The sequence below is a fragment of the Canis aureus genome, chromosome 5, assembly GCF_053574225.1.
Source record: "Canis aureus isolate CA01 chromosome 5, VMU_Caureus_v.1.0, whole genome shotgun sequence".
In the NCBI taxonomy this organism is placed as follows: Eukaryota; Metazoa; Chordata; class Mammalia; order Carnivora; family Canidae; genus Canis; species Canis aureus.
The window spans coordinates 33,166,978-33,191,339 of record NC_135615.1 but is presented as its reverse complement, the minus strand read 5'-3'; positions in this window follow the sequence as shown (position 1 = coordinate 33,191,339).

The window sequence follows — 24,362 nt, the reverse complement described above, 5'->3', positions numbered from 1 at the left end:
CCAGGGGTACAGTGGAAAATCCAGCAACACTGTTGCTTGGGGCACTGGGAAGGTCAATGGTCCACCCATTTAGCCCATCGTGGTTTGGGTGAAGACATTCAGAAGCAGAGTGGTATTAGCATGATTGGTGGATGTTCGCCACCGAGGTGAAGGCACGAAAGAAAAATGAGCTTGGCAAAGAGTAAGCCTGTTTACAAGAACAGATAAAGGAAAAGAGATGAGATTAGGTAGAAATTGTGGGAATTTCAGGATTGGAAAATGGAACTATTTCTCATCTCTGAATAGAAAAAATGAAATTGAATAGAATCAAATTAAACTAATAACAATTAAAATAAGACAAAATAAAACAGGGGCACCTGGGTGGCTCAGTTAGTTGAGCGTCCAGTTCTTGATTTTGGCTCAGATCATGATCCCAGGATCCTGGTCTGCTTCTCCCTCTCCCTCTGCCCCTCACCCCTGCTCACATTCTCTCAAATAAATAAAACTCTTAAAAATACATACATAAGAGTGCCTGGGTGGCTCATATGGTTAAGCATCTGCCTTCTGCTCAGGTCGTGATCTCAGGGTCCTGGGATCAAGTCCCACGTGGGGCTCCCTACTCAGCGAGGAGGCTGCTTCTCCTTCTCCCTCTCTCACACTGCTTGTGCTCCCTCTCTCATTCTCTATCTCAAATGAATAAATAGAAAATTTAAAAAAATAAAATAAAATAAGGGGATCCTTGAGTGGCTCAGCGGTTTAGCACCTGCCTTCAGCCCAGGGCGTGATCCTAGAGTCCCAGGATCGAGTCCAATGTTGGGCTCCCTGCATGGAGCCTGCTTCTGCCTCTCTCTCTCTCTCTCTCTCTCGAATAAATAAATAAAATCTTTAAAAATATATAAAATAAAATATATGCATACGTAAATACAAAACAAAATAGAAGAAGTGTTTGAGCTGGAAGTCTGACAAAGCTTCAAGTCTTCCCCAGAGAAGAAGCACAATGCTGAGCCCAGGGGATGAAACAAATGGCTTCTGTTTTAAGCTTTTTATGCAGAGAAATCTAACTTTATCACCACATAATGTTGCTGCCCCGATGCTATTGGTCTTCCACAGTGACTTGTTTTTGAGGACAGGATTTGGGAGGACATTGAGTGTGAGCCTACATCCGCCCTCCCTCTGTACTTCTAGGGTCAGAAATCGGGCATGTCCTGCTTGGAGCCACCTCATCAGCCTGAATCCAGAAGGAGAAGAAATGGAAGACCCGACCCTGCGCTCAATCACACTCACCCCGTCCTCATGCAATGTGCCACACTCTTGTGAGATATTTGTTACATTAGCAAAGTCGATTGATAATTAATTTTTAGGTGAGCGATATTACCCCTTTTATAAGATAAAGAAATAAAGGCTCAGAGATGTTAAGTCATTAACTTCAGATGATACAGCTAATGAGGGAGAGAGATTGAATTCACCGCCAGCCCCTTCTCACTCTAGGGCACATGGGGTCCAGCACCCACACCTCAATGGGTAACTTCACCAGAACAGCATTGAAATGGGATGTATGGATACATAAATGGATCATTTTTTTAAATGTCTTCTCATAGTTTATGCCTGAATCTCACTCAATTTCGAGCTGGAATCAAAGAACTGGCCAATTTTCTAAAAAGCTGTGAGCCAATCATAGCTCTCAGTAAAAGGGAGGTTATGAAGAATTCTTGTGTTGGAACATCTTGTTTTTCAACCTGGTAGTTCAATTTATAGGGTTAAGACGTAGCATGCACTCACCATCCCCTCCTCCCTTGCTCTTTCAACTTTGCTCTGTGAATGAGGGAGAATTGCCTTCTCTAACTGTGTTGCTGCTGAGAGTCACCAGTGTCGGCACATCTAAGACTCTAAGATAAAATAGAAAACTGGGACAACATTGGCGTATTTAGAGCAGCTCGCTGCACTGGGTCTGAATTTCTTTGCCTCTCAAATGCTCTCAATGCTTCTCTGTAAGGTGGCATTTTTATTACATTTTATTATGTGGTTTTATTTTGTTTTATGAGCTCTTAAAGGAATAAATGCTTTGTTGGCTAAAAGATGGAAAATTGTCAATGGAGAACAGCTTGATTTGATTCCACACGTATGTGTCGAGCAGCGAGCTCTTGCAGCATCGTATGAGATGTAAATGCCCTGATAACACACATTCCTGCTCTCAAAAATGCCCTGTGGGTACGCAGAGTTAGGACAGTAATGGACACTTCAATCTAACGTCACACGTGCTGTGTTGTGATTGCACACGTTGCTGTTTATGGTCGGCTGACTTACACCTGCCTCAAATGGCAGATGGGGGTTCTTTTTTTGTTAAGATTTTATTTATTCTTTTGAGAGAGAGAGCAAGCAAGCACTAGCAGGGGAAGGGCCAGAGAGAGAAGCAGACTCCTCAGAGAGCAGGGAACCTGATGTGGGACTTGATCCCGGGACCCTGAGATCATGACTTGAGATGCTTAACTGCCTGAGCCTCCCAGTGCCCAGTGGATGGGGTTCAAGTGAGAGACGGGTCAGGTAAAAACTGAGATGAGGTGGGAATGGGGTACAACAGATTAAACTATTAAACTTTTTTTTTCACTTACTGGCCCTGAGGATTACAGCCTACTCTGGACACTGTCATTCTCAGGGCTCAGTAATTCCACAGCCATGGTCAGTAACAAATTCCAGTAATATGGTCCTTAAAAAAATTGCAAAGCGATTATTAATAAATGAGTTCATTTGCTCCGTAAAACAGGCCTACAGAATAGAAACAGGTATTATCCCTATTGTGCTCACCCTGTAATTCTTTCAGATGCGATCACGATCACCGGTTGCACGATTCACTCACCGTGTGGCAGAGCTGGAACACCAGGTCTCTTGCCCCCAGGTCCCATACTTACTCAGCCTCACCGCCCCATCACTGGGTATGTGAGACCCAACTGAGTGTGTGTAGCATCCCATAAAACGTCTAGAAATTGCTTCTGTGACTCCCTACTTCACTTCGCGACGATTATTCATTCAGGTTCTACTGTACGCCACTAAGTGGTGTCGACCCTAAAGACGTAGTAATGACAAAACCTCCTCCTTCTTAGAGCCTCATTCTACAGAGAATAGCAATCCAAGGAGACGAGTAAGTGATACACGGGCCATGTTAAATAGGATTCACGCAGGAGAAAATCTACGGGAAGAGCAAATAGTGTGCAGATGGAGTTTCTACCCTTGTTTGTAGCTTACCCCAACCCCGTATAAGGAGCGATGAGTGCGACGGGCAGACGTGTTCACGTGTCTGCGTATCTCACACACCCCCGTAGCCTACAGGTTCTGACAAGTAGGGTTTTAGCTCAGGGGACTCTCTCGTACTCCACATACACGGGACTCTCTACTTGACACAGATCGTCATTATAGACAAATCTGAGCTCCTTTCATAAGATTTTTCTGTCCTGCAAGAAGAGATGCACATACACCTGAGCTTATCTTTTGACATAACCGTGGCTGTGACTCAGTTAAGATACGCCCATCGCTAAAATATTCATCAGCGCGAAGTGCTCATTTCCTACAACACCTTCTGCAATCAGGCCAACCTCTTCATTGACATGTTTCTGTTTCCACTTGAATAGGCTGAAAAGGGAATCCTACAGGATGTAGACAAAGTCAGACAATTAAAACTCTTATGGAAAGTTAAATCATCCAGAAGCAACCGAGCATCCCTACAGTAACGTGCAGTAGATAAATCATCCATAAAACCCAGCGAACACGTACGGGCTTCAGAAAGAACAAGGCAGACGCCAAGCGGAAATCCTGCTGTGGGGATAAGACACTGCAGGTCGGCCAGTTCTCTCTCCTTTACTTCTCTTCTTGGAGAAGACCTTCTTGGAGGTCTCACCTTTGTGGAGGTCAATTTGTGCAGAATACTGAGCATCCTCAAGAGACAAATCTGTGTGTCACTTTGCATGGAATCCCAGACCCCAACCTTGCCTACACAGGAGGGTCATCTGGGCAGGTTTCAACACGGCCAGGCAGCCAGGTTCGACCGTGTAGACTCTGGCGGAGAATCCACATGAGCGATGGTCTTACAAGTGCACCTGGAGGTTCTCATTTTCATCCCAGGCAGAGAAACGCTGAGGGGCCCTCGGAGAACTAACCATTGCGTTCTGTGCCATATAAAGTGGCAGGGGCCACAAAGCAGGAAAATAATTCTGATTTCTGGGTTGTGTGGTTTTTTTAAGATTTTTTATTCATGAGAGATACAGAGAAAGAGGCAGAGACATAGGCAGAGGGAGAAGCAGACTCCTCGCATGGAGCCCAATGTGGGACTTGATCCCAGGACCCCGGGGTCACACCCTGGGCTGAAGACAGATGCTCAACCAATGAGCCTCTGGGTGCCCCTGAGTTGTGTTCTTAGTCTTAGGTAGGCAGGCCCGATGCCCCTGGAGGCTGGAACCGTGAGGCTGGTAATTCATAGAATGGCTCCAGCCGAGGCGACGTCAGCTCCCCAGAGCCGGAGTGCAATCTGGTCTGGGCTCATAAATGGTGGGATCTGGACCTATCGTTCCTATAAGGTACCATTTTGCATGTGCCTTATGGCCTACAACAGATCTGACTGCAAATATTAGGCACCATTAGTCCCTGAAACCACCCATTTTTCTGTATTTAATATTTACCTTCCAGGTTGTTTAAGGGCACAGAATAAGCACGAGAATCCTGACTGGGCTGGACCTTGTGTCTCAAGCTGCTTTGGTTTGGACAGTGTGACACCTTGGCGAGGAGCGACAGGCAGAGAAGAAATTTTGGATAGTGCCGACCGAGGGGCAAGCTGGGGGCCAGTTGCCCAAAGTTCGCCCCCTGTGTCATCATCCGGGGAGGTGATGACGATCATCACCTGCTGAAAACGTGCAAAATGAAGCCAGCCTGGCCTCCAGAGGCAGCTGGGGTTATTCACAATTTGAAGCAGAGAAATCGAATTGGAGGACTCGCTCTGAAAAGCTGAGAGCCTCCTGTTGGGGGAGACCACGGGCGTCTGGCTCCAGAACCTTCTGCGTCAAGGGGCTAGACGGTCCCTCCTTGGTGCTGATGTACAGCTTGTAGATTGGGTGCTGCGAAGAAGAGGGACGATGGTCAGAATCACCCAAAAGTGATGTTTAAAATTAATTATACGTGTTTCTCTGCTTCTCCCTTTCCCTCCCGCACTGAACACCCCGTCCCACGGCCGCAGCCCAGGCTAAGAGCAGGTGGGCCCGCTGCCGTCGGATGTACCTACCGATGCAGACAGCAGGGCCCCCCATGGCCCCACCAGGGCCCCCCGCGCCCTGGCCCACCCTGCAGGCAGCTCCAGGTCCATGCCGGGCACCACGTCCCAAGTCGGTGTTTGAAAAATGGGAACCCATTCGCTGAGGTGGGTCAGCCCGCAGAACAGAAAGGCCCTGTGACAGAAATGATGGGACACCTGGAAACCACATTAGACGTCGGACGGTTTGTGGAAAGCTCTGGAGACAGCTAAGCTCGAGAGGGTGTCGGAGGCAAGACGGCCGCCCTCCCGCACTCATCAGAGTGTGGCACAGACCCAGGATCTTCTCGCTCTACACACGGCCGGAGACACCACTGCCGACACACTCAGTGGGGACCGTCACGAGTCATCGTAAGACCCTACGGACACAAAGCACGGGGACAACCCCAGCCTTGAAATGCTGGTCATGGAGAAACAAGGGGGCTCCCGTCAGCTGTAGCCGGGGCGGTGTCCTTGCAGTGGAGGACAGGTGGGGCCAGCGCGATGCCCAGAGCCTGCCCAGCTGCGAGGCCGCAAGGGGGTTTTAGCATCAACACCACCAGGACCTCGTGGACGTGTGCCCATCCCCTGATCAAAGTGGCCCTTCTGCTGGTTTAGTGCAGAACTTTCCTGAAGGCGAGGAACTTGCCTTTGCTAGAGCCGCAGATGCTACATTAGATGCCAGCGGGCCCCCTTCCTCCTTGTGGGTTAATCACCTGACAAACGAGGCTGGATTTGCATTTACTCCTGATCCACAGCCGCCGCCGCCGCCGCGAATTGCATTATCTCTAATGGTTCATCGGGTCTGAAATTCAGTATTTGATCTTGTTTTATTATCTTTTCCAGCTATATTCTATACCTAATTTTTTCCCCGAAATGAGCATTATTGATTTACTTATTAAATATTGTCTGCCTACTGTGAATTTTTCACATAAGCAGTATGATGAATCCTTTTTAGAAAATAATGATCATCTGCAACACAATGCCTGAAATGCCTGACGCTCAAGGAGATCGGGTGGGACTTGAGCCACAGACGGAGTGTAAAAACCATCCTGGCCTCTCCTGGATAAAAGCTTACACACTGATTCTATCTCCTGCAGAAAAAGAGTGATCAATAAGTGATTATATTCCCAAAGTAAATTACATTTCGGATTTTGTTCTGTCCAGAGCAGTTAAAGAGTGACGGGCACTGCGGGTTAATCTAAGGGCGAAAGAGGGACTGGCTAAGTTGCATGTGGCCCAGGGGAGACCTCAGAGCACCAGCGACAGTGAGCAGCAGGGTCAGCGTGGCTTCAGGAGCCCTGAAGGCCCTTCCTGAGGTAGACCTCTAGCTAGACCTCACCCTCGGGGAACAAAAGCAAAGACCATCCCAGCGCTCTACCTCCGCCCATGGAAGGGGTCCCTCCTGGTCCATCTGGACGATCCCAGGGCCTCAGGATGACCCCCAGGCCTCCAGGGTCACGTCTGAACGACCCTTCCTAAGATGCACCAGCCCCTACTCTGCTCCCCAGCTGCCGTAGCCACCCTGCACCCTGGACCGCCTTCAACACTGTGGCTTAGAGCATCACCACCTGCTTTTCCTCATGAGTCACAGGCGACTCAGAGTGTGGGCGGCAAGACCTAGATGTCACATGCTGCTTTGACCTCCAACTTCCCTCTGAAGATAAAAAAATCAACTCTCCTCGTTCGTTTTAGAGAAGTAACTGAGCCTGGCATTCATGCCTAGTAAAAGGGAATGAAGAACAGCATTCCACACTTACTGTTTCTGATCTCACAGGCGGCTGCACCTCCCCCCGCTCCTCCCTGCCGAAGGGGCACTGGGGAGCCAAGGGCTGTGGAAGATCCTTCACCTCTACTTCTGGCCCCGATTGTCAATTCCCTCCCATTAGGATTTGTACCTGCGGCCGCAGGTGCCCATGTGTGTGTCCTCCAATTAGAAGTCCAGGCGAGACGCTGCATGTCCATTGGAAAGGATGGCAAGCAAGTCAAAAGGCAAGTGACACAGGCCAGGAAGGATTATTTGCAGCAAATCCATACAGGAAGTACTAATAACCAGAATATTAAAGAAGCTCCCACAAAATCAATAGAAAAAGGTGAAGAAGAAGAAGAAGAAGAAGAAGAAGAAAGAAAGAAAGAAGAAGAAGAAGGAAGAAGAAGAAGAAGAAGAAGAAAGAAAGAAGAAGAAGAAGGAAGAAGAAGAAGGAAGAAGAAGAAGAAGAAGAAGAAGAAGAAGAAGAAGAAGAAGAAGAAGAAGAAAGAAAGAAGAAGAAGAAGGAAGAAGAAGAAGAAGAAGAAGAAGAAGAAGAAGAAGAAGAAGAAGAAGAAGAAGAAAGAAGAAGAAGAAGAAGAACAAGAAGAAGAAGAAGAAGAAGAAGAAAAGGAAGAAAGAAGAAGAAGAAGGAAGAAGAAGAAGAAAGAAGAAGAAGAAGAAGAAGAAGAAGAAGAAGAAGAAGAAGAAGAAAGAAAGAAAGAAGAAGAAGAAGGAAGAAGAAGAAGAAGAAGAAGAAGAAGAAGAAGAAGAAGAAGAAGAAGAAAAGGAAGAAGAAAAAGAAGAAAAGAAAAGTAGTCAAAGGAGACAATCAGAAGAAGAAACATGGAAACACGAAAGGCCAATAAGCATGTGAAAGATGGCCCATGTCATTAATACAAAGGGGATGCAAGCAAGACAACTGGAGGATCCTTGGCTTATCATGCTGTGGGAGACTCTGAGGACTCACAGATTATGGGAAAACCCAGGAGAAAATATCTGGCAATAGTCATCAACATGCAGTCGTTACATATTTTTACCGTGCGAGTCTATTTCATCTGCGTTGATCTAGTGGGCATGTGCCCCCAAATGTGTTCATTGCAGCATAGTTCGTAGAAGCAAAACATTAGACACCACACGGTGTCCCCAGAGCTGGATGGAATGGCCCAAAACTCTGGGCCAGGTGCACCCACATACCAACCGGCTTGTGCATATCGGATGAGAGCACAACTGAGTAAATCCACAGCAGCAGCAGGAAGGGGAAGGAGCAGAAGCAGAACAGGGACTGATGGGCTCCTGAAGCTTGGAAAGCGGCCGAGAGACGCTGGTCCAGAGAGGCCATGTCTTGTCATTGAGGAGGCTACAGGCAGGGGATCCCTGCCCCGCTGGCAGGTGGCCCTGGATGGACAGGAGCTGGGCAGCTCAGCCAGGTTCAAAGGGAAATGGGGAAGCAGGGCTGAAATGCAGGGACATGGGCAGGTCTGAGGCCAGGAGCTCAGGGACTTTCTCTTCTGACCGTCTGCTTCCCAGCGAGGGCTGGGGCTCCAGAAATGGAGTCGGGGGGGGGGGGCGTGTGGGGCACAGTCATTTGAAGCCCACATGTGTGATTTTAAGGAGGCCTGTTAGCTCGTCAGGTGCAGGGGGAGCCTGAGCAGAGTCCCAGCCAGACACGCAGGTGGCGGAGGTGAGGGCATGTGCATAGGTGTGATTTTGGCATCAGCCAGGCCAAGAAGGAAGGAAAATGTGGGTACTGGGAGGGACGGGGAAAGGGTGACAGAGCCAGTCGGTGTTGAATGTCAGCATCCAAGGAAGCAGGAAGGCAGTGGTCAGCTCAGGAGAGCTTGCTGCTGCGTCTCAGAGGACTTCCATTACCGGCCACAACCACGGAGGGCCGATGAGAGAGGCTGAGGAAGGAGGGGGCCAGGTCCTGCAGATGTCACCTCCAGGCCCTGAGCCAGGCACGGCGACCGTGAGACCATGCACCAGAGGAGCTCAGGCTGACGTCCCAGGAGTTATGGAGGCTTCTGGGGAGGGAGGGGGCATGTAAGTGACGGGGAGAGAGAGGGATGCAGGGAAGTGACCAACACTCCACACCCCCGCCTCCCGGCCCTGGGGTCCAGGGGCAGGAGGGGTGGGAGAGGAGAGACATGTCCAGGGGAACCCAGGGCGCAGACTGCCGTCCGTACAGGTGCTGCTGGCATTGGGGGAAGCACGCAGCTTGTACACGGCCCCACGTTATGCACTGATAACACTCTCAGCCGCTTCCATCATGCTCCAGTCCCACCTTGCACATGTTGCACAAACGAAACTTCATCCAGATGCCCCTGAATGTCTCAGCGCAGCAGCAGGAAGGGAAAGGCATACTCGGGAAGTGATGGAAGATGCCCACCATGCTGCAATGCTGCCAGAGGGGGCTTGAGCCCCGAAGAGCCGGGCGCTGAGCGAGAGGGTGGTGCTGCGTCTTCCTGACAGGGCTGAGGGTGCCCAGAACGGTGGCACACCACTCCAGGTGCATCCAGGGGGAGTGTCTGGGAGAGGCGGCGTCTGCGTCTACGGACTGAGCAGAGGAGATGGCCCTCCCCAGTGTGGACTCCCTCAGTCCGCTGGGGCCTGAGTAGGACCAAAAAGGGAGGAGGGGAAGATTCCTCCTCTCTGCCTAAGCTGGGACTTCCTTCTTCTCCTGGCCTGAAGCCTCAGCCCCCAGTTCTTCAGACTCCGAATGGATCACACCACCGACTGTCCTAGATCTCCCATGAATAAATAGAATATAGGACTTGTCCTCCTCTAGAACCACATGCACCAGTTCCTATAATACATTTCTCTCCTGTCCATCCATCTGTCCATCCAACCATTCATCCATCCATCCATCCATCCATCCGTCCATCCATACATCATCCACCCATGTATCCATGTATCTGTGTATCTATCTACCTATCATCTATATATTATCTATGTTATTGGTCCTGCTTTTCTGGAGAACCTGACTAACACAGAGCATTAAAGAGTAGTAGATGTCCTCCTACAGAACCACATGCATCAGTTCCTATAATAATTTCTCCCCTGTCCATCCATTTGTCCATCCATCCATCATCCATCCATCCATCCATCCATCCATCCATCATCCATCCATCCATCCACCCATGTATCCATGTATCTATCTATCATCTATCTATCTATCTATCTATCTATCTATCTATCTATCTATCTATCATCTATCCTATTGGTCCTGTTTTTCTGGAGAACCTAACACAGAGCATTAAAGTGAGCTCACTATGGGACAGAGGACTTGATGAAATTGGCCTCGATGGCATCTGGGTGGGTGGGATGTAGCTGAGTGAACCCCGATGAGCCTGAGTGCAGAAGCACATTCACGGAGGAGGGTGGCCCAGGATGGGTGTGTGGACACAGGGGGGATGGCATGGGTGCAGGGCTTGAGAAGACCCCTGCTGCTGCCCCTGGGGTCCCAGCCTCACTGCTGAGTTAGTCTGTCTGGAATGGCCTGTTGTCATTCTCCCACTCAGGCCACCCAAGGCCATCCTCAAATTATCTTGAACGTCTCCATGGCATTTCCTTCCAGAGACAGATCGCAGACCACGTCGTTATTGCTATGGGTCGTTTTGAAAACAGTCATTTAATGAAAGAGGGAGACAAGTGCTTCTGGCTCCCAGCACCTCCATCCCCAGCCAAAAATAATAATAATGATCCATTAAATAATGGGATGCGTGATGGGAGCCACGTCATATAATCAAAGGAGCCGCGGAGGGCGGGTCGGAACCGTCCGTTAAATAGAATTTGTTGCCACGGGAGCCACGGATCCCAGGGCAGAAAGCAGGCCCGGCTGGCCCTCCCCATCTCCACCCAAAGGGAGAGACATGGGGACATGCTTCCTCCTCGGCGTGGCGACCCCGAGTCGCAGCCAGGAATGTTAGAGAGGCTCACCGTCACCCCGACAAAGCGCTGTGGGCCTGCGGGACCCGGGGCTCGCGGTGGTCAGTGGAGCGAGGGGCGTGACCCGGTGGCCGTCCTCGCTGCACACGGTGCAGCCCGCGGCCGGGGCGCCTGTCCCCGCTGCCCTGCTGGGTGCTGGGCCTCTGTCCCTCCCCGCGGGCCCGGAGGCCGCCTTCTCCGCCGTGGCCTGCGCTCCAGATGCGTAACGACGCTCGTGTGTTTGGGTGCCTTGTGTTCTTTTTATTTCTTTGTTGCCCCTTTTTCCTGCGTGTTTTCACCAATGCCCGCAGAGAAGCCCGTGGACAGGCGCCATCTCAGAGCTTTGCCCTTCCCAAGGGCCGACCTCACTAGCCCCGCGGTCGCCCCCTCGGTGACTGCAGGGGGTGCTGCTGTGACAACCCGGGGCTCCGGTCCACCCTCGATCCCATCCCTGACTGCAGGTAAGTACTCGGGGCAAGGCCGAGGACCACTGCACCCATCGGATTGTGTGAAAATGCGTTGATTCAACTGCTGCCTTCTCAAAATCATCAAGTCACGTCCTCTGTGCAAGATCATCCGTTTGACCAGATGATCTGTTTAGAAACCATGCTTTGTGTCTCAAAATGGAATAACTGGTTGCGGAATGATAACTGGATGCAGAACCACTCACTAAAGGAGGAAAAAAAAAACCCACCAAGGTGCTTCCCAAACCTTCAGTAATCCAGACGATGCCCCAGCTGGCCTGGGCAACACGGCCTCCCCGGGAGCCAGGCTGCTTGAGTTTGAATCCTCTGCTTTGCTTGGGGAAAGCAATCATCCCGTGTTCAATTTCTCATCTATAAAATGGTGATCGTAACAGCGCCCACCCCTCGTATGAGGATGGGAGGATTAAATGGCTCAGTGTGATCCATATGTGTCCAGCGCAGAGCCTGTCACTCCAAATGTACATTTACGTTTTCCATTTTATTTCTGCTCAAAAGGAGTCCCCTCGCCGTGAAGTGCTGAGGCTCTGTGTATAGCTCGCTTCCCCTCTCTAGTCTCATGATTTCTCTTATTTCACATGGGAATCGAGCACAAACGGCAGGGAGCTTACTTAACTCTATCCCTGGCTCCCTTATCTTCCTTTCTAGAATAATATAGCAACTGAAGCAGGCCACCTCAATGAGAGGAAGTCCTAAGATCCCATAGCATCTGAAGTTCATAAATTGCTCAGAGCCCCTACATCTCTGTTTTATATTGTTAATCAAGAAGCCAGGAAGTCCATCATCACCTACAGGTTTGCTCATGTACAGTTGTCCAGGTTGTGGCCTGCCTGAGGATGCTTGACCACTAGAGAGGGCGCAGCTGCAGAATTAATGCAGTGGCAGCTCATTCACGCAGGTGCCTGGCTGCAGACCTGCCGCTGTCCGGGGGAGGAGGTGCCTGGGGGGATGGGGACACTCAGGTAAACCTCATGTGACAGAGGGAACAGGTGAGACGATGACCGATGTACTCAACTGCATAGTGAAATAGCAGATTCGGGACTCGGGATTTGTAACAAGTGTAATAATTGTGATACATAAGGGATATGAGATATGTCACATGTGGATATGAGACTACATTGAAAGAGAGACCCTGGAACTGAAGAGGAAAAGAGGAAAAGAGAGAAGGAGGGGAAAGGAGACAAATTAATTTAGCAGAACCGAGGAGACGGGGGGGGGGGGGGGGGATTGGTGCAGAGCCTGAGAGGACAGTTTCTGTGAATGTCCAAGAGCTAATTATAAAAATACATGATGTGAAATAGTCGGTATAAATAGTAGACAACACACACTCACCTATTGGGTCTACTGTAGCCTGTACCTAGTCTCCCCTGCGGCTGCTGGGCAAAAAAAAAAAAAAAAAAATTACAAAATTACTTTGTGAGTGAGACAAGAAACTGAGAAGCCATGAAAGAATGTAAAGATACTTGTCTCCTGAAAAGTAATTAAGGAAAACGAAGCACACTGGAAAAAATACTTGGAATCTGTGCAACGGACGGAGGGTTCAACACCGCCTTCCACAAGCTCATGGATGTGAGCAGGAAAGACAGCAGGAAAGACAGGATAGCGACAATTTCCAGAATGGAAAAATAAACGACTGGTAGGTACAGGAGATGTGCGGTGACAGCCCACTAGTTATCAAATGAATTAAAAGGAAATAATCCGATGCAATTGTTCACTGAAGAAGGCCACAGAAGTTTCTTGAAAGTCATAACATCAGTAAAGACGAGACTGAGGCCAAAATGGAACTCTCACGGTTGACACGGTGAGGGTGAGAATCACTATGTACGACTTTTCAGGATAGTAATCTTGAGATAATTACTCGATTAAAAGTGTGCTGATGGCTTGGCCCAACAATCTCGATTTCGGTGAGCTGTTTGGCCAAAGAATAAAAAAATAGGGATCCCTGGGTGGCGCAGCAGTTTGGCGCCTGCCTTTGGCCCAGGGCGCGATCCTGGAGACCCGGGATCGAATCCCACGTCGGGCTCCCGGTGCATGGAGCCTGCTTCTCCCTCTGCCTATGTCTCTGCCTCTCTCTCTCTCTCTCTCTCTGTGACTATCATAAATATCATAAAATATCAAAATTTTAAAAAAAGAATAAAAAATAAAAATAAAAATCCTACTACTATAAGGATATATGGATGCGTGTCCTACTATTACCTGAGACGGCAAACAGAACAAAACCAGAAATATCTGTCAATACGGAAGTGGTAAAGTAAATTGGAACTTCTATAACTGGAGAATGTTCTACAGCTTTTTCTAAATTGAGTTATCTATTATTGACTTGGAGGGAGACGGGTGGGTAAATGGATGGATAGATGGACAGATGGATGGCTGGTTGGACAGACGGATGGCTGGTTGGATGGATAGATGGATGGATGGATGGATGGAGGGATGGACGGATGGACGGATGGACAGATGGATGGATGGATGGATGGATGGATGGATGGATGGATGGACGATGGATAGATGGATGGACAGATGGACGGAAGGACAGACGGATGGGCAGATGGGCAGATGGACAGGCAGATGGATGGAAAGATGGGTGGATGGACGATGGATGGATGGATGGATGGATGGATGGATGGATAGACGGGCAGATGGATAGATGGATGCATACTGTATTTCAGTGAGAAAAGCAAGAGTGAATTAATGTAAGTGCCCCATTTTTCCACAATGAGAAGTAATATAACTTATACCTATACGAGTGCATGTGTGTGTGCACACGTGTGTGTGTGTTTGACAGATTATGGAGAGAGTACTGGATGGATATAAACCACGCAGGTAAACTTGGTTGCATCAGAAAAGTAGAACAATGACAAAACTTCCTTATTTATAATAATCTCTTGAGTTTCTCCTAGTTAAGAGGAGTTCAAAATTTTAACAAAGGTAAAATAATTAGAATAATAAATAAATATATGTAAGTTCTTCCCCCCACCCCCGCCACCTTCAGAATTTCATATGGTACATTCTATTTTTTTTTAAGATTTCATTTATTTATTCATGACAGACACAGAGAGAGAGAGGCAGAGACACAGGAAGAGGGAGAAGCAGGCTCCACGCAGGGAGCCGACATGGGACTCCATCCCAGGACCCCAGGATCACGCCCCGGGCTGAAGGTGGTGCTAAACTGCTGGCCACTGGGGCTGCCCCATATGGTACATTCTAAACTCCCAATAATGCTTTGATCCCGGCCCAGGTTCCGGCCACACGGCCCCCACATACTCAGGTGCATGAGGACCCACGGGAGTCAGACACCAAGATGCTTAGGTGTCCCCCATGGTACACAGGAAGCCAAGAGAGCGGAGCATCGGCGACACAAGACAGTGTGCCTGGAGTGACATGGGTGATCCATCTTCTTTCTGCTGGAACAGGAAACAGAGACTAAAAACGGAATCGGAGCGGGGTGTGTGTGTGGGGGGGTCCGTGGCAGCCCGGCCCCTGGGGAAGCTGTCCCCGAGACGGCGCGGCGCACAGGTGCACCAGCATCCCTCAGGAGCCCGGGCCAGGATCCCAGCAGCTAGTGTCTGAGTTGGGGCCCATCGTTACCATCGCTCGGGGAGGCTTCCTTCTGTGGGAACGGCCTTCGTGAAAGGCCGCTGGGGGGATGACGTCTGATGGGGGCGCGGGAGACCCGAGGGGGCACATTGGATTACGAGTCCCTGCAGACAAACAAGCTGATCCCTGGGAGGGAAAAAGCGCAGGATGCTGTCCCATCTGCTGGGACCCGCTGACGCCCTCTGATGTCCCACAGGAACCCCTGCCCCAGTCAGACACCTCTGACGCCACCAGGAAAATAGCTTCAAGCTTCACCCCCAACGCAAGCTCTCCTCCCCAGAGCTCCACCTCTGCGGGCGGCCCGCCGGGTAGCCTGCAGGCACAGCCTGGCCTCTGCGCCCGTCTCTGGCCCCTCCCAGGACCTCTCCGATCCTCTCGGATCCCCTGCTGCTGCCCCTGCCCTGTGAGGTGATGCTCATAGAAGCCAGCTCCCAGGCTGACTGTGGGGATGAAATAGGGTTGTGGGAAGTGCTGGCCCCGGGGCCTGTGCACCACACGCACCTCAGTATTAGAGGATGGATGTTGCTATTTCTAGGGCTGCGGAATGGTTCGTGCACCTTCCTCGTTCCCAGCCAACCTTTGACCCTGCCCACCGAGCTTCCTCCGTGGGCACACTTCCACCACAGTATCAAAGGGATCCTGCCGTCTGGACGGCCTATCGGTGTTGGTGGCACAGACTGCTACAGTGCTTCCCCAAGAAATTGTAAATGCTGAGTGCATGTGTGGGTGTGCATGTGGGTGTGCGTACATGTGTGTGCATGTGAGGATGTGCATAGTGTGCATGCATGTGTGTTGAAGTGTGTGCACGTGGGTGAGCATGCATGTGCATGGGTGCATGGGTGTTAATGTGTAGGTGCATGTGTGCACACGTGCGTTGTCTGACCCTGTGTATGTGTGTCATGTTAATGACATGGGTGCATCGATGTTAATGTGTAGGTGCATGTGGGTGCATATGTGCCTGTGTGTTGATGTGCGTGCACGTGGGTGAGCATGCATGTGCGTGGGTGCATGTATGCTGATGTGCGGGTGCATGTGTGTACACGTGCATTGTCTGAGAGTATGTGTGTGTGTTAATGTCTAGGTGCATGTGTGCTAATGTGCGGGTGCATGTGTGCGCGCTTGCACAGACAAATCACCCACCCCAGGCAGGCGTGCATCTTGGTTCACACTCCCGTGGTGCCCCCCACCTCACCCTTGCACTTCCTGCAGGTGCCCACTGAAGCCCCGCGGGAGGAGCCCATCACTGGTCATTCTGAGCATTAACTTTCCTTCTCAGGGTTCACACTCCAGGTAAAGACTGAGCCTGTGTCTTTGCAAGACGGTTCAGATGAAATTTCTTTCTCCAAATAGGATCAATTCTCACTACATTTGTACTTCAAAATTAAAACCATGTTTTTCTTTTTAGGGCTTTTATACGGCCGTATTGTTGAGACACAGCACACCAGGCCCAGGATTCAGGCAAGACCCACACACAGGCTTTGTGTAGCCAGCTCAAGTGTTTTACAAAATAAAGCCGGTGATTTCCATTTTTATAGGGAAAACCTAAAGGATGGGCTTCCCTTTAAAAGTCAAATCTGACCGCAGGGAGCCCCTGTCCCCTGGGGCTGCAGGCTGAGGGCTCCACTAGTTGCCCGAGGGCCGTGCCCACCCCCCCCCACCCCATACCTCCCACCACCGCCCCAGCCCACCTCATACACAGCCGCTTGTTTCTGGCCCGATTTCTCCTCCTGTTTCCATCGGGGCTTCTGTGGGCTCCTGGGGTGGGGGCCCCATGATGCAGGTGATTCTCAGAAAAGTTAAATATGCCTCAATGCTAAGCCCACGTCCTGCAAAGAGCTTCTAGACACACCTGGGACACAAACCATCGTTCTCTGAAAACAGTTCTGTTGAATGATTTCCAAATACTCTAAACTCCTCCTCTTCTGAATGTGAATAGTTAGCCTAAAAGCCGGCCACTAGCCTGTTGTGCACCAAAGTGGCCACTTAAAAGGACGATAGGAGGACCTCAAAGATGCTGGCAGGGTTACGACTGCAACTTAGCGGCAACTCCCAGGCTCCTGTGATTCCTGCGATATTTCCAAGGTGCGCACCTAAAGTAGAAGGCGTTACCTGGCAACACAATTTGCAATTTAAGACTTCTTCAGGTAAAACAAGAATTCTGTCCACAAGATCTATGCACATTCCTCGGAATCGTATTCTCTCAACTTCCGGAAGGAATGCACAGGCCTTAGAAAGCTTCTGACTTACAATAATCGACCACCACGTTACCAGGTTGTTCATTCAATTTTTCCTTACATGTCTATGCTTTTTTTTTCTTTTAACCTAAGAAATGAAAAATACATGGCTCCCTGTTTTCTGTGACGACAAAGCCCCATTATGCTGAGAGTGCGAGTTCACACTGACAAGAGGGAAAAAGAGACTATCTGGAAGCTGATTTTAAGGACAGAAAGAACTGCAAGGAATAATTAGTATTGGGCAGTTTATGCTCTTGTTAGGGAAAGAGATCACAAGTTAAAAAACCATGACCATAATTGATAAGCCTATTTGTGAACTCCCAGGATGCGTGTGAGACCAACAAAGGGACGCATGATCATTATACAGGCGCCCGATCATGACAGAGAAGTATTTCTGGAAAATAGATGGAGAGGGGGCTTACCACATTGCCTCCGGCAACAGTATTTATTAGGGGCAGGTGGAAGAAAAAGTATATTATGATGTACCGAAAGCTTTCAGCGTACGAGAGAGTGACAGGGATTTTTTTTTTCTTAGTTATTGATCTAAATACATCTTAATTTTAAAAATTCGGGCACTGAAGAGGGCACTTGACAGGATGAGCACTGAGTGTTATTCTGTATGTTGGCAAATTGAACACCAATAAAAAATAAATTTATTATTAAAAAAATATTCTTGTAAATATTGCTATTTCTACAAATGATACTCCTTCAAGCCGGCTGAAGCTCAAATGTCAGCTAATAAACATGAATAATAAAGGAGTAATTGTTAGAGAAGATATAAGTTTGGTTCACGTATAGATGATCACCTAATGGTCTAATGAATTCCTTATTTATGGTCACTACTAACCGTCAGCGCTAGGGAGCATTCCTGCACGGGGCTCATGTCCCCACTCACAGATGACACCACGTTCTTGGCTGGCGCCCGTTTTTGGAAGCATTTTCAAGGTATGTGTTTTGTTTTGTTTTGTCTTGTTTCGTTTCTCAGGGAAGAGGAACAAGGGAGGTGCCCGTGCAGCTTCATCGGCTGCCCAAGGAAAGAATTTCACTCCGTGCATAGACATCGCTGTTTTATTTTGTCCCTGAGGACGGTCCCTGCTCTCGGTTTTGTAGGACATTACAAAATAAAATGAGATGTCTTCGAAATCGTGGGGACAGAAAAGCTGAACTGATTTTTGTAAGATCGTGTCCTAAGGGAACACTTGGTAAATCATGAACAACCCTAACAACTCGGTGAAGAAATATTTCTTCAGGAAGCTAGAATCATGCCTTTGACTTCCCGCAGTCGGGTTCAGGAGGGTAAGGTTCATTAGGATCAAGGTGGAGGGTCCAGAGAAATGAGCGTTTACTCCCCTTGGAGACCCAACATCTGTCTCCGGTTCTGAGAGAAGGGGGTCAAGATGATTGGGGCGAAGCTGCTGGAGCAGGAGTTTCAATGAGCATAAGTCTCGTGATCAAGTCTCGTGATCGTGACCACCCAGGGTGAGCAGACTCACGTCTCCACCCAGATAAAGGGTGGGACCAGCTTTGTGGACACAGAGGCTCGGGGGACCTCCCCTGAATAAAGCCACATCTTTCCTTGAGGGAAAAGCCCTGGGTGGATTCTCGCGTGTGAATATTGATTGGGGGTTCTTTTTTAAGATTTTATTTATTTATTCATGAGAGACACAGAGAGGGAGGCAGAGACCCAGGCAGAGGGAGAAGCAGGCTCCATGCATGGAATCTGATGCGGGACTCGATCCCAGGACCCCGGGGTCACACCCTGGGCCGAAGGCAGGCGCTCCACCACTGAGCCTCCCAGGCATCCCTCTCACATGTGAACAAATATTAGGTTGATCCATGGAATTCCCAATGATATTCATGGTAGTGGCGAACTTCACCAGACAAGAGAAAAAAATTTTTGTTAAATACGTGTTTATTTGTGAAATAAGTGCATGCTCATTTTGCAAAACCTGAAATAAATGCATCAATGCCTATGTTGTGCATGTGTGTGTGCATGTGAGAGTATGAAAATTAATTTGTCCTGTAACCCCACAACCCAGAAATAACCAGTGTTATCTCTCTGGAGAATTTCCCTCCTAATAAAAATACTCTGAATAAGGCTATAATTCATGAGGCATTATATCCTTTCCTACTAATACTGTATTATAATCATTACCCCATGAAGTTTGAAATTCTTCCAAATAACCATTGAAATTACATATAGATTCACCACTTCCGCTGTCCCATCTTTTTGTCAGATAGTTTTTCCCTATTTTACTGAAATGAGTGATTTAATGATGAATATCTTGGTACACAAGTCATGCTCCAAATTTGGAAATAGGTCCTTTTATTGAATATTGTAGAATTCTTGAATCAAATCACGTCTCAAATGCTGAGACACGAAGCGGAAGGCGCGGTGCCCGTCACCCCCGGAAGTACAGATGCGAGCCTGCTGCCTCCATCAGCAGCGAGCCCTCACCCTGAGAGAGAGACACTTGTCCTCCCACAAGGACAACGTCACCAATTGGTCTTCACTTATAAAATGTGTCCTTTGTGGGGCCTGGGGGGCTCAGGGGTTGAGCATCTGCCTTCCACTTAGGGTGTGACGCCAGGGTCCTGGGATCGAGTCTTGCATCAGGCTCCCCATGGGGAGCCTGCTTCTCCCTCTGCCTGTGTCTCTGCCTCTCTCTCTGTGTCTCTCATGAATAAATAAATAAAATCTTTTTAAAAATTAAGAACTTAAGAGGGATTTACATTAAGTGTTAAATAAAATTCTGGGAGTTTTGCCTCTTTAATTGTCTGGCTTCTAAACACCTCCTCTCTAAAATAACAAAAACTAATTTTTTGGTCAAGAAATGCTGTAATCTAAATTTTTTTATGTTTATTTTTTTTAGCTATAGCCTCAATTAAGAAGTATGATGTGCTAATAATAAATAACAGAGATTTTCATAAATCTTTCCTACTTTTTTGGAGGATATATGGCATGAAGGATTGTCATTATGAAGAATAAAGCTGGCTTAAAATTTGAGGGAAACAATGACCTGTTATCTACAATTTTTGGAGAAGAGAAAGGGAGTGTATTGACAGCTTATGGTTTCCATGGGAAAATGTCTCTGAGGATTTTGAGGAAACGCTCTCACCAGGGTGGGATTCATCTTTCAGACTATGAATGGAATAGTTTGCCAGCAAAAGGCATCTTCTGAGGTTTAATCATCATGGGCTCAAGTGAGGTTGGTGGACGCAGGGAAGTTCCCGAGACCTTGCACCAAATTTCAAATCCTGGTAAATTTAAGAGATAAATCCCCTCATCATGAAGCTCCCATAACTCCTTCCATCGAAACTTTGTCCAACGTCACCAAATTTTTAAAGTCACAGATCATAGGGGATGGTGGGACCAGGGCTCTCCACTCAGATCTCTATTTAAAAAATGCTTTACAAGATATTTTACGGATGTAGATCGCTCACTAGGATATAAGTGGTTATCTGCCCCAGAAATAACTGGTTGAGCCTAATGAATGATTTTGTCTAAAAGCCACTTGCACTCACTCCCACCAGCAAATGCGCTCACAGTGGATTTACTAAGCACACGCGCGTGGCACGATGAGGCTTGGAAGCACTCTCCAAGGCCTTGTACACTGCGTGGGGGGAGTGATTTAAAATGCATGACCTACCGACAGTCTGCCTGTCTTGTTTGTGACTCCTCATTGGTCAGCAAATGCGATGCACACCAGGCAGTCGGGTAGGTATCGGTGGACCCCAGGAGCGAGCACAGACGTCTTCGTTCATACAGTTGGCACCGAGAGCATTTTGATGCCCTCATATCAAGCATCTGGAGACAAGGCTGTCCCCCAAACAGACACTGAACGGCCGAGAGACAGCAGTAGCCCATGGGGTGGGGCAGCGGCTGTGTCCGTGCCCCTGACTCTGGACCGAGGCAGTGAGTGCCATTTATCAGATGTGTATTAAATAAAAATAAAAATAAAGATAAAGATAAAGATAGATAAAGATAAAGATAAAGATAAAGATAAAGATAAAAATAAAAATAAATAAAAATAAAAATAAAACAAGGGATGTCCGGTCTCCAACAGTTGTTACTGGGGCACCGGATTTCGGGTTTCCTTACTAAGAAACTCATAGAAAACAACAAAGAGGTTGTGGATTTAATAAACACTAAACTTGCTGTGCTTGTTTTCATAGTAGCCACAGACTTTGTCTCGTGGGTTCCTTAAAAAACAACATAGTCTGAAATTTTATGCTTTTAATTTTTTTAAAAGGACCCAACCCCGGAAATCCAAAATGGATCAATCATCTGTAAGTTGTCAATATGCACGGCACTCCCTCGATTGTATCGGAAAGGAGAGGCTTACGCCTTGCTCGTTTTTCTGACAACCACTGTAGAAACAACCACAAAATCTATGACACATGCATAATGTCACTTAGACTACTTTCCTGTAAGAGTGACAGCTTCTTCCCGACGCGCCCACGTGCATGCTCTGGAATGATACTTCCCTTTGGCCAGACACACTAGCATAGCACGCCTCTGCCTGGTGATTTTCCATAGATGGTGATTTGAAATTGTTAAGATGTTACAAGCCCATCGAGGATTTAATAAACCTCCCAAGGCTGACGGGTGAACTCACTAGACCGTCTTCATTCTTGACATGAAAAACGTTGCCTTCAATCACGGGCAACCGGGCTCCTTTCTCTATCTCGTCTTCATTTCCCTCCTACCACTCTTAGGAAATGTCTCCTGAGTTGCTTAATTATAATAAAGAAGAGGTCAGATCTCTATTCCAGGTCAAACCACTACTGCCCATACCACGCCGGAACGAAGGGAAACTTACCATGGTTCCATTGAATTATCCTTTCAAGACAAAATATTCATTTATATAATGTTACCTGCTTTCTCTGGCACTTACCGTGGTGGTGACATTGCTGCCAGTGACAATGACTGATGTCCCTGGAACGTGTGCTACGCCGGGCCTTGTTGTCAGGGCTTTATGTGAACTGGCCTATTGGCTGGCACTTACCCGCAGAGGTGGGTAATGGGAGCTTCCCCATGTGACCCTTGAAGAAACCACAGCATATTTGATCTCCCCAGGCATTGTTTCATCCAAGGCCCAGAGCTTCTGAACATCAGCGGGGAGAAGCAGGAGAAGCAGGTTGGATTTTCTGGTGACTGGTGAACTTTGCATTCCCCAGCATCAAGTGTAGGACTCTGCTTCCATCAGACACTGGATCCGGGGTAGAAGGGGACACATCAATGCTTGCAGGTCCCGTGGAAGTTGCTGGGTTTTGTTTTGAGTCTGCTGAAGAGACCTCTACAGACATTATCCTGTGCAAATCCTATTCTCGCATAATTTAGATGATGGATCTCCTAGGACATTGGTGATATCTCTCTCTTTCTCTCTCTTTGTAATTTCCTCTCCATTTAATTGTATTGCCTCCTTTTAATTTTCCTTTCATAAAGTTTACTGTTTATTTTCTACTGTCTTTGAAACTCAGGGGTCTGGGACTGATGTCTAAAAACCAGGCCTGGGGGATCCCTGGGTGGCTCAAAGGTTCAGAGGTTCCGTGCCTGCCTTTGGCCCAGGGCGTGATCCTGGAGTCCCGGGATCGGGTCCCACGTCAGGCTCCCAACATGGAGCCTGCTTCTCCCTCTGCTGTGTCTCTGCCTCTCTCTCTCTCTCTCTCTCTCTTTCTATGTCTATCATGAATAAATAATAAATAAAATATTTAATTAATTAATTAATTAATTAATTAAAAAAATAAAAACCAGGCCTGAATCCCAAGTGTAAGCATCCACACGAGTCTGTAGCCTACTTTACGTCCCACCTCCATTCCTGCACAAGCCCCTCCACTCTGGCACAGGGTCCCCATGACTAAGACTTGTAGTTCCTCTGAGAGGAGCCTTGCTGTCTCGGATCTCTCCATGCCATTGAACAGACTTTTCTATACTTGGAACACATAGTGGCCCTCGTTGTCTAGACTCTGCCTTCATCTGCCAACATTTAGAGGAACTATCTCCTCCTCTGCAGACTCTTTCCTGTCTGAGGCGAGGCGGCCATTTTCTAGGACAATAGCAAGAAGTGTTTATCTCTGTTCTGATGATTGCTGCCCCCTGGACAGATGCTTCCTCGGGAGCAAGGGCTCCCGTTCACGTCCGTGATCCCCCTCTCGGAGGTAGAAAAACTCAGTAACTCAGTAAGTGGAAAAACTCTGTTGGATTCAATGAAACATCAACTCAAAGAGAAGAAAACCTCTTAATACTCAGAAATCTCATAAGAAGCAGGTAAAATGCTGCATTTCCCTGGCCAGGGAACCCAAGAATTGTGGACAGAATGATCAGTCCCCAATCTAACATCATAGCCCAAAGTAATGCTGAACTGTCATAACTAAAAGAAGCAATCAATGCACACCCCCAAGGGGAGCTCAAGAAAGATCCAGAAATAAGATCATGTCCTCATGTGTCCTGTATAGCATGGAGATATTGAAGAATGAAAGCCTTGTTGTACAATGCAAGTGTGTGTTTGAACTTTGGTAACCTCTTCCAGTATGAGACATGACAGCGAATTATCCACAGAAACACTCATACAAATTACCAGTTGCAACTCCATCATAATTTAATATTAAGACATTATTTTTATGTTCATGTGTATTTTGCATATTATTGTATCTTCCCATAGGCTTCTGAGAAGGAAATCCAATATAAAACCTCTAAGTTCTGCTCTGTTTCTGAAATAAATCATCTACATCCATATGTATGTCTCCATCAGGACTTCATTCTTAGAATCCTCCCATTGCACAATACTCCCCAATTGACTTCACTTACCACGAAAACTGGAGAATTTGACAAGAATCAATTTTATTTCCAAAAATGTCATAAGTGGCCAAATCCAAATCTCACTTTCTAAGGAATTAAATCACTAACTATTTTAATAGCTGAGCATCCTTTCTTCTCATTGTCACAGTGGGGAAGCAAAATGCAACGTCTCCATTGTTAAGACATTCCTTTGTGATTTCAGCAACATTTTACTTTAAAAGATATGCTGTTAAAAGTCAAAGCCATCCGCTCAGAACTGTTTTGAGGTGATAGGAAGAGCCAAGAATGTCAGAGTAGATCTTCAAGTAGCCCGTCCAATGGGGAATAG